Here is a 12250-nt window from a genome sequence, read left to right on the forward strand (position 1 = left end):
TCCCCCTCTGTGTTGTCATCGGCCTCGCAGTGTCATCTGTTTGTGGTGGTGCTCAAGAAAAAGAGGCTCTGCTGATTTAACTACAGACTTCACACTGTCAGATCCAACCTAACGAGAATGGATGAGCTTGGCAATTGTGTAAGATTTTGGCAACTTGGTGAATTCTTCATGCTGGCCGTTGTGGGTGAGGATGCAATCCTTGGGGTCCCTTGAAAACTGGTCTTAGCTTCCGTTAATTATACACATGCAGCAGCAGCAGTTTGTCAGCCATCATGGTGGGTTAAGTGTGAAATCTTGGCCAGGTCTGCGCCTCCTTTAGACTCTGCAAAGGTTGAGAAACAACTTTTTTTCCCACCCTGTATCACCATACCAACAACTTGGCCTTTGAATTTCAATTTCCATTTATTCTACTAATCTTATGAAATACCTTCTTTTTATAGTTATAGGAAATTTAATCATAGTAAAGGATAGAAACATGCAAAATATAACTGTTTAGCCATTAACTTCTGTTTCAAGGTTGAATTGTCTATTTGATATCACTCCATTATTTACAGTAAGTGCATCTCCGTTCCACACTGTGGCATGCCTTTGGAGAGCTTTCCCCCTGACCACCTGTTTGTAGGCTGGAGTTGCTAGTTTCATTACTGAACCAGATCCAGTGCCACTGATTGGTCATAGCCAGTCCCAAAGACTTTTCTAATCCAAGTAGGGTGGGAACCATGAAGGAGGAGACAGCTGTTTACTAGAGGTATTTGCTGGTTAGAAATTGTGATTATTATAAAATTGATTTTAAATTCCCCTTACATAACAAAGTGCATATGGAACTTTGCTCCCCTGTTTGCCTTTTATGATAATCGAGGATTTAACTTCTAGTCAAGATGATTTATACTTTCAATACTAGATCGCAACTTCCAGAATTTGATGACTGGCTTCAGTGTTACATGGCAGAAATTATTGGATTTCTGTTTACTCTCACACTTGCCCAAGAAGGAACTCACCAATGTTGCAAAATAGCAATTGTTCTGGCCACATTAATTCTGAAAAGAAGTCATTCCTAATAAGTAATTGGTAATGAGGAGATCAGTGGGGACACATTCTCTTACTGAGGGGTCATTCCTAATGAAAAGAGTGGCAAAGGCACAAGTCTTTGCTGGTTTGTGTCTCAGGACCACACACTGAGAAGTGGGCAAAGGCAGGAAGGCTCTTAGCCACTGTTTGAGAGTCTGCACCTGTCTGCACCACAGCTGTGGTGACGGTTTTAGGGTTTTAGCTAGAGCAGGGCTTGCAGGGAGTAGGCTCATCAGTTACTTGTCTCACAGGAGGTGTAAATGCTCTGCTGATTCAAGAATGCCTCAGCAGAGTGTTTAGGCCCAGCAATGTGTTTAATGGGCTTCTCTGTGATTCTATCAAGCTTATTATCTTCCTTACCCTGTGAGGAGAATGAATAGGTGATTTCTAAAGGCAGAGAAACCTAATGAAATCTTAAACAAACAAACAAACAAAACAAAACCAAAAAAAAACCAAATCAAAATGAAAGTTAAAAACATGGTATACATTGTAGCAAAATTTGCCCATGGGTGCGATAATGACATTAATGTTATCAAGATTACCATCTGCTTCCTGATGGGATTTTAGACCCACTCTAGCCAGGGGCTGGGGAAGTGGGGAGTGGGGGTTGGGGAGGAAGGCACATGCCTTTAATCCCAGCACTTGGGAGGCAGAGACAGGCAAATATCAGTGAATTCAAGGCCAGTCTGGTCTACAAAGTGAGTTCCAGGACAGCCAGGACTGTTACTGTTACACAGAGAAACCAAAACCAAGAAAAAAAAAAAAAAAAAGAAAAAGGAAAGAAGACCCACTCTATAGTATGTGTGCCTAGTACTGTAATCTGTTTAATAGTTCAAGGCTGGGCAGCTCACAGGCCCCTTAGGTGAACCCACTACCATTGTTTTTCAGTGTCCTCTAAATTTGCATCTCTATACCCATGTATTAGTGCATCTGTCAGTTCTCACCAGAGAAGCTTCTTTGCATAGTGGATAATGGTTGATTGAAAAACTCCTAACTGGTTAAAGCATAGAGAATAAATGTCTGTGGAGTGCTCAGCCCCAAGTGGGACATCTATACCACACATTGTTCCCTTAAGGCTCAAAGACCATTGAGGAAGAAGGGGCAGGAAGACTAGATGAGTCAGAGGTTAGGGAGGACTGCAGCAAAACAATATCTTCCGGACGTGACAGGATCGATGCACTTAATGAACAGCAGTTGTGGTGGTCTGCACAAGACCTTCACAAGAGCAAACCAATCAACATTCCAGCAAGGATAGGAGAAAACCTCACAAGTTCCCACTCCTAGCTGAGAAACTGATGGCAGTTGATGGCTTCTGGGGGAGAGAGAGCCAGTTTTCCTAAGGGTGTGGCCAGTAGTAGTCAACCATGCGCCAATGAATGGTTCCACACCCATGAGTAGTATTATGGGCAGCACAAATTAGACTCTGTGGTTTTATATATAATAATAATAATAAAAAGACAAGTAATTGGGCATGGTTGGGGAGGTGGGGTATGAATATAGGAGGAGTTAAGGGGAGCAGTAAGAGTGTAGTTACAATAAAAATACATTGTACACATATGAACTTCTCAAATACAACAAAAATCTATTTTAAAAAACACAGTATATTTACACCAAAATATTATTTGGCAATGAAAACAAATGCACTTCAGATGTACACAAGCATGAACACAATAGATAACCATAAAGTTAAGTAAAAAATATTAGGTATGTTGATTTATTTAAAGTTCAGGAAAAGAAATATGCTCATAGATACTTTTAAAAAGACAACAATTAAGAATCAAAGAAGTGGTTATTATAAAATCATAACAGTTATTGAATCCAGGTGAAGTAAGGTGCAGACTGGAGAGATACTGGAGTGACTCTTCATTTGATAGCAAGATTTCATTTCCATACTTGTATGGAAGGAACATGAGTGTTTGCTTCCATCCTGTATTAGTCTTTAAATGTTCTAAACATGTTCTGTTTTTCAGTAAACATAAGCTAAAATCCAATTATATATCTGTCTTAGGGTCCTCCTTGTTTCCCAGCTTCTCTGGGGTTCTGGATTGTAGGCTGGTTATCCTTTGCTCTATGTCTAAAATCCATATATAAGTGAGTATATACCATGTTTGTCTTTCTGTGTCTGGGTTACCTCACTCAGGGTGGTTTCTTCTAGTTCCATCCATTTGCCAGGAAATTCCAAGATTTTATTGAACATGTCCATGTCTTTTAAAATACCAAGTCATTTGTGAACTGGCATGGGAGAGAGGTCATAACAGCATAAAATGGAGACATGGGAGTGCAGATTTCTGGTGGTAAGAGGAAACTTTATTTAGAGATGTTGGCAGTAGATTGGGGTCACCATTCTCAAGAATAAGAGCTTTTTATTTTATTTTTCATTCCCTGGGGGTTTGCATAAACTGAATGACACATTTTTTATTCCATAATTGCTTCAACATTTTTAAATATCTTTGCTGAATGTGCTGTCATTTTCTTCATGGTGTCATATCAAAGGAGAGATTAATGGGAGTGTCTGCAGATTTTGTTGATACTGGCGACTTACAGAAGCATGTATCAAAGACAAGTTAGGACGAATATTCCCCTGGCAGAACTACATTCAGACTAGGTTCCCAAATTCCATTTGAAAACAATTAAACTAGTGGAAGAACTTTTTTGTGCTGTTGTATACTGGAGGAGTCAGGGCAGTCTGTGCAGCTTGAAGAGCAACTTGCACTCTGTGTTTCCCTGAATCTGGGGTTAACATATCTACGGAAGTGAAGCAGACACACTAAGAACGAAGAGCATAGGTACCTTTCTGAGTGATGCACTTCCGGCTTAATGCTCTGAGCCTAGACATCACTTAAACAGATGAAGATTAAATTGTTTGAGGTCTTGTATTAACTGTTACATGAAGACTTGATTATTAGGTTGAGGAAAAATAATTGTAATTAAAAATTTTAAAGTAAATGTATCCATTGTAAATGCTGCACAGTTCTAACTCCGACAGAAGTGACTACAATGAATTCTGTTGTGGATCATTCCAGATTTTATCTGTCTGTGCACCCACACATGGTTCCCCTCCTGTTTGATGACATCATCTACATTGCTCTTCCAAAACCTTTTTTTTTTTTTTTATTGCGTAGACAACTTTCCAAAACAGTAATAAAGATGAAGGTAGACGTCCACCGTATTTTGTAAGGGTTGTATTATATAAGTGAATATTTAGTCCTGGTACTCTGCAGAGGAATTTAGATTTTTCCATCACACCCATGTACCATCCCTCCCCTATGATCTTCTCTGTCTTCCTTCCTGTAGCTACCTGATTTCTTGCCTAGAAATCACTTGTCTTTGAGCATTGATTACACATTAGAATTGCTTGGAAGTTTTTACAAAATCCCATTGCATGGGCAAGCTCCGATGACTTCAGCTAAGTTTTGCAGGTGGGACACAGGCTTCAATATATTTTGCTGTTTGCTTTTGAGATGTGCCCTTTGCTGAAGCTTAGAATCCTCTTGGGTACTGGGATTGCAAGTGTGTGTTATCCACCCTGTCATCAGCCACATCAACCCGGGGGCACATCTGAACAGCAATAGTTAGGAACAAAAGTTTAAACAGGATTTCTAATCGTTTTAATGTTACAGAATACCTTGGTGTCTACTCCATGGTGGGAGGAGCAATGATTATCAGGCTTTCGAGCCAGAAAGTTCACTTTCTGTCTGCTGCTCTTTCCTCTCTGCCTCCCCCTCCATTTCTCACCTTCGCTCTCAACAATTGCTCTTTATTTTATTTTTCCATCGAGTACTGAGTATCCACCCCCCTGTGTAATTAGCACAAATAATCAGCAAGATAGGACCTGCGGTACTAAGCCACACCTAGGTTGTGTTGTGAGTAACCTCAGGAAGTGGTGGCAACCTACACATTTGCACACTCCTTGTCACAATGCCCTCCATATTTAAGAATTTCATAATAAGTAAATCCAATATATGAAACATGCGAGTGCTTCCTCATGGTTAGTGGGTGACCTGAAAGTCACCTCCCTCTATCTATTGAAGTGATGAGTGGCTAACATACTTGACTTGGCATGCCTGGGACTGGTATTCACTATGGCTTAGGATGATCTTATTTTATTTTTTAATTAATAACAAAAACTTGTCCTGCCCTACTAAGAACTGAGCAGGGGAAAACAAAAGGCTTTATTCACCTGCAACCTGTAAACTCAAAGGAATTATCCCTTCTTCTGCCACAACTAAAGCAAAACAACTGATAACATGATTAAGGGCCATAAAACTGCAGGAAAACATGGTATTTGTATTTCATTAATTCTGATATTGGCATGAAAGGAAAAAACACAAAACAAAGAAGGGAATAAAGAAAACAACTCCCACCAGGTGGTGGTGGTGCATGCCTTTAATCCCAGCACTTGGGAGGGCAGAGGCAGGTGGATTTCTGTGAGTTCCAGACCAGCCTGGTCTACAGAGCAAGTGCCAGGACAGGCTCCATAGCTACACAGAGAAACTTTGTCTCGAAAAACCAAAAAGAAAAAAGAAACAACTCCCATAGATACAGCAGAGGTTCCCAGTAAGCTATGAGGTGGTTGGGAAAGAACCTATCATGGGCTTCCTCGGACTATACCCTTATCATCATTATAGTCAGGCCTCCAGTAAGTACACCCCTGCCATGCCACTGTGTGTTCTGTTCAATACTCTACAGGTGCTTCCAACTGTAAGACAAAGTTTCATTTCCTTTTTTTGAAGACAATGTGAGATTATTTAATAGCCTATAATGTCACATAGAATTGTCAAACTTTTCAGTATCCAAGTCACCAGTACCAACCAGCCTTCCATGTACATACATGCATGAGACCTAGAGAATGTAAAAAGACAAAATTATATCTCACAAAATTCCTAACTACAGCAAAGAAATTGGGGACCAGAAAAATAATTTGCTCAAATTTACTACTTAATGGCAAACCAGAAAATAATTTGAGCCCATTTAAGTATATTTTTGTAGTCTCGGTTATTTTTCTCTGTAGAGTTTGCTTTATAAAACCTTTCGAGAAAGCTAGTGATCCCTGGGTTTTTATATACAAGCATTTACTTGAATTTTAAAAAGTTCTCTTTAATATGTGTCCTTATATCCACAAATATAAGTGTAGTCCCAAGCCTACATCAAGGATGCTTGTGTTAATAAGGGGATATTTATTGTTTATGATCTAATAAAGCCACTGAAGATCAGAATGCAAAGTTAGCTGTAGCCATAGAAACTGAGCATCGGTGACACACACCTTTAATCCCAGGACTCAGGAGACAGAGGCAGATGGATCTCTGTGAGTTCAAGGCCATTCAGGGCTATACGAGATTGAATCGGTCTAAAGGAAAAACAGAGTTCATTCATGCCTTTAATCCCAGCACGAGAGAGGTGTATAAGGAAGAAGTAAAGGGTCTCATGGGAGATTCAGTTTCCAGTTACAGGGAAGACAGGATCTCCATTTCAGCCTTGGTAGAGGTAAGAGCTACTGACTGACTGCTTTGCTTTTCTGATCTTCAGCTTGAATCCCAATATCTGTCTCTTTATTACTTGTGTGATAGATGCTTTTCTCGAAAAATACTGAGACCACCACAGAACATCATAACCCATCAAAACGCAAAGTTGTAGAGCCAGTCCCAATGGTTACAGCTACAAAACACTCCCACACCTAAGGCTCAGGGTACATTGTGGAAGAGGAGCCAGAAAGATTATAAAAGCCAGAGGATCAGGGAGATTGCTATGAGAATGTGTCTCCTACATTCACAATGTCTTACTAACATAGCTACTAAACATGAACTGAACAAGTATGATACAGATAGACAGACCAAAGTGAATATGGAAAGATCATGAGGACTCAACCCGACACAAAGAACTATAGGCAACTAAGAATGCTCAGAGTGGGAGAAATGCTTCCCCCAGGGAAAAGCATACCAAATGGTTATCCAATACCAAATGACAAGCCCTGAAAACATCAACTGAGTAACACACAGACTAACCCATTATATCTAGGAATATATATAAATAAACATGTGCATATATGCATGGAATACAATTAATGGGGGAAAAAAAAGGCCACGAATTTGAAAGAGAGCAAAGAGGTGTATATGAGCGATTTGGCGGGAGCAAAGGGAAGGGAGAAATGATGTATTTTTATCATAATCTCAAAAATAGAGCAACTTTTTAAAAATTCTGTTTTGTACTGTGTTTCTTCACAACCTGCATTGATACTAGATTTCTTTTTCTTTCTTTCTTTTTTTTATACCCGACTTTTGGTGGCACAATCAGTACAGAGTAATCTGTTCTTTATCTATTGCAATGCTGTTTCTTATCAGTTTTTGACTATTGCATCATCCTTTGATTGGTGATTGGGGACTGTCAATCTTTCCAATAGGAGCTGTGTGCCTTAAAGGATGGCAGCTAGGCTTATCTGAAGCAGCCAACTGATTTTATTTATTTATTATTATGGATACAGTGTTATGTCTGCATGCCAGCAGAGGATACCAGATCTCATTCAAGGTGGTTGTGAGCCACCACATGGTTGCTGGGAATTGAACTCAGGACCTCTGGAAGAACAGTTAGTGCTCTTAATTGCTGAGCCATCTCTCCAGCCCCGAACTCTTTTTTTAAAAAATAGTTTATTTTAATTTTATTTTATGTGCATTGGTGTGAGGGTGCCAGATCCTGAGGAATTGGAGTTACAGACAGTTGTGAGCTGCTATGTAGGTGCTGGGAATTGAACCTGGGTCCTCTGGAAGAGCAGCCGGTGCTCTTAACCATTGAGCCATCTCTCCAGCCCAGCAGCCAATTCTTAACCTTATGCAGTTTTCCTTAGTTTATATAGGTGGCACCTGGAATAAACCGAGTTTGTCTTAATCTATTTTGATAACTTTCTTAACACATCTGGTATTGGTTTCCTTAATAAATTTTGTCTCACATCAAATAAATCACTTTTTCTCTTGGCTGATTACTTCCATGACAAACTGATTTAGATGCCACTTCCAGGCAAGGCATACTTAATCTTAGCACGTAGCTCCATGACATACTGCTAAGTCTATTTACACATGAAATGAGCATATCCTAAATGTAGCTCTAAAACACAATTCCAGAATCTCCTAGCAGGCCCTACAAGTCAGCCAGCCCCTCCTGTTCCTGCTTTTCAAGCTGCTCCTCCTATCCCACCCTGAGCTGAGCATAGGAAAGCAGACATCGTGAATACATATGTCTTCATTTTGCCTAACTTCTAAGTTCAAACATAGATGAAGAAGATTGGATGCCTGTTTTAGGCTGCCAGCTCCTTAAGAGCCAGAGCTTTGAAATATTTAGCTTTGGTTTTTGCTACTGATGAGAGCCAGCTTTTTGCAGGTCAAGAACTGAAGAGGTGTGGAATTGGCAACTGATAACACAATAGAGTTTCTTCTCTAAGGGAGCAAAACTTGATTCTCTGGGGCCAGTTAGGCCAGTTCTCTCTCTCTCTCTCTCTCTCTCTCTCTCTCTCTCTCTCTCTCTCTCTCTCTCACACACACACACACACACACACACACACACACATCTCCAGCATGTCAGGGTCTAAGCTAGGATGCTGCTGCTGAGAACCAGTTCTCCACGGTCAGGAACTGAAGAGAAGGTGTGAATCATCGAACTGAATTCTTAATTTTATTTTTCTTTTTGCTGGTTGTTGTACTCTATTCTTTCTCTCTTCTGTTCTTCTATCTTGATGCTTCTGTTTTTCTTCTCTCAGCTGTTCTCCTTTTATATCTTTCCTGATGTTTTCCTTTTGTCTTTTCCCTGACTTATTCCTTCTGTGTCTTTCCTTCTTTTCTTCCCATAAAGGAAATACACCCCAGCAAAATCTTTCAGGCAATATAAAAATTGCAATGTGTTACGTTCTATTTTTCCTCAAGTGAATGATAACAATGAATACAAGTGAAAACAGTATGTTCATTAATATCCTTATTTGATTAAACATTTTACATATCACAGGTGAAAAACAAATTATTCCTAAGGACCCACATATATTCATGTCTAAGCAACTTGTTATAGATTAAGAAATATAAAAAAAGTACTTTTTCTCAGACAGTTCTATTACTAGCAGGCTGTTGTTTGTGTTTACAAAGAAAGGATCAATCATTTTATTATTTATCTCATAAGTTAATCTTATAAAAATATCAAAAGAGCTACAAATCTGAACTTTTATATAAAAAATCAGTTGTTTCTACTTTAAGTCCTCAGAATGTACACACACTCATCATCATTTTTTTTTTATTAAATCATAGCAGGAAGCTGAGGGCAGAAATGGGTACAAGGAATTAATCATCACCTTTGGTCACCAAGCCATCTTTAGCAAGATGGCATGTCAGCTGGTAATAGATATCCTTTGTTCTTTTTCCTTGACCGCAACAAATCACTTGCATAACTAACAAAAGTGACCCTCTCTAAACTTTAAATTGTCCCCCAAGATTTTCTACAGCAAACCCATCCTAACTTAACTTTACTAACAATTCAATATCTCTAAGTTCTTTTTTTTTACTTTTTTTCTCAGTTTTTTTTAAAATATTTGAATTAGAAACAAGATTGTTTTACATGACAATCCCAGTTCCCTTCTCCCTCCCATCCTTCCCTGCCACTCCCTCCCAACTAAAACCCTACCTATCACATATCCTTTCTGCTCCCCCTGGATGGTGAGGCCTTCCATAGGTTGTCATCAGAGTCTATCGTATCCTTTGGGATAGGGCCTAGGCCCACCCCCGTGTGTCTTGGCTCAGGGAGTATTCCTCTATGTGGAATGGGCTCCCAAAGTCCACACCTATGCTAGGGATAAGTACTGAACTACTACAGCAGGTCCCGTAGATTTCCGAAGTTTCCTCACTGAAACCCATATTCTTGGGGTCTGGTTCAGTCCCAGGCTGGTATCCCAGCTACCAGTCTGGGGAGCAAGAGTTCCCCGATACAGGTCAGCTGTTTCTGTGGGATTCACCATCTCTAAGTTCTTTCTAAGGGTCGTGGTTGAATCATTAATCTGCTCCAGCAGCAACACTTGGAACAAGTCACTCACTATTATTGTACGTACTGGTGACGCTGCCTGGTGAGGGACTAGAAGCCCATTTAAGAGTTTTCATACAACTCATAGATTATGAGGTATGAGGGCCATAAACAGAGCTATGAGGTCATCAGGACACATAGGCCTTTACACTCTACCTCTCCAAAGCTCACCCAGTGTGGTTAAGCTAACCTCTGAGCTGTGTTCCCTGAGTTCCAAAACTGATTGCTGTTTCTCTCACATGACTCCTGACAGATTTTACTGTGAACAGCCTGCTTTGATATGGATATTCTGTACATATAAATCATTGAATGAATAAGTAAATAAATGAATGAATATGTTCCAAGTCCCTCCCATACAGAGATAATCTAGTCATTCAGTGTGTTCAGTAAACCTGCTTTTTGCTTCTGTGATATTTCCCTGACTGTCTGTCCCCTAACTATAGCTATCTTCATTATGTCTCAAGAGAAACCATTCCTTTCCCAGCATGGGTGAAGACTATGCAAGGTTCTAAGAAGTAGTGTGTGTGTGTGTGTGTGTGTGTGTGTGTGTGTGTGTGTGTGTGTATGTGTGTGCGAGCGCGTGCATGCGCGTGCAATAAGGTACTGGTTGTCATGTACCAACAGACTATTAGGTGTTTATTGAGAATTAGGATCAGACTACCACTTTGACCACTTCAAGAGCAGATGCCTTGTCATAGATAGGAGGCTAGACTGGAGTTCAGTAAGGGACATAACTGGAAGTACAGAAGACAGCATCACAGTTGGTACTGAGGTAAATGTGGCTCCAGAGGTGGCTCAACTCTTCCCAGCCCCACCCTCTATATGTACTCTGTGAGCAGGGCTGATTCCTAAGCAGCTACAGTCCTTTCCCCAGCTTAGCTATGGTGCTTTGCAAAGGCTTTGTGGCTTCTCACGTTTTTCTTTTACTCTGTGAGAATGAATGCCCCTGACATTCAGTTATTAGTCATGTTTCAGGTGTCAGCAAATGTATTGTTTGTCCTGAAACCTGAAGCCTACTCAAGGCAGCTCAGTTGCAGCAGGGAGATCTGTGTACTGCCTGCACACACTGAAGACCAGTATCCAAGGCAAAGTGTTTTAAATATACAAAGACTTCACCTCTACCTCCAGAATGCAGCCCAAGGTAACACTCAGAAGTGTGCTTACATTAATCTCAAGTTATTCATGATATTAAAAGACTGTAAACAGCATTAAGGTTAAGTCAGAGATTGCTTAACTCTGTGATGAACTGCTGTTGAATACAAGTCCAGTTTAGCAGGCTTTAACATTGTCATTACTATTACCAAGTATCTTAGTTGACTTTGTGTTGTTATAACAAGAACACTGTAGACCCAGTATTCATAAGGAAACTCATTTCTTATAGATCTGAAGGCTGGCAAAACCAAGGTTGACAGACCCAGATCTAAGGAAGGACTTGCTGAATCATAACATGGTGGAAGGTTGAAGGACCAGAAAGGGAGACAAAGCAAGAGGTCAGGGTACTAGAATGGCTTTTAATGCAGGCTGCTTTTATAAGTGGTCAAGTCATAAGATAATGACATATCTGTTCATTAAGTCAGAGCCCTCAGAAGCTAATCAGCTCTTACCAGGCCCACCCCCAACATGCCTTGCAAATCTTGTAAATAATGATTAATCTGTTCCCATGTGTAATTTTGTTGGTTGAATTTTGCAGGGGTAATACAAAGGAAGTTGGGATTCTAATTACATCTCAAGACACTTTTTTTTACATATTTATGATACGATCCCCTGTAGACTGAATTTCTGTCCCACCTGGTCCCACCGTTCTTAGCCCCAAATAAATACACAGAGATTTATATTAATTAGAAACTGCTTGGCTGATGGCTCAGTATTCTTACTGGCTAACTCTCTCTTAAGTATTAACCCATAACTATTAATTTATGTATTTCTACATGGCCTTATTTTACCGGAGAAGGCCCCAGCATGTTACTCCTTCATCGGCTACATGGCATCTCTTGAGACCTCTCTCTGTGTCCTCTCCCCAGAATTCTTCTTGCCTCATAGCCCTGCCTATACTTCCTGACTGGGTACTGACCAATCAGTGTTTTATTTATCAACCAACAAGAGAAACATATTTACAGAAGGACATTCCCCATCAATC

The sequence above is a fragment of the Cricetulus griseus genome, chromosome 2 (assembly GCF_003668045.3).
Source record: "Cricetulus griseus strain 17A/GY chromosome 2, alternate assembly CriGri-PICRH-1.0, whole genome shotgun sequence".
NCBI classification, from domain to species: Eukaryota; Metazoa; Chordata; class Mammalia; order Rodentia; family Cricetidae; genus Cricetulus; species Cricetulus griseus.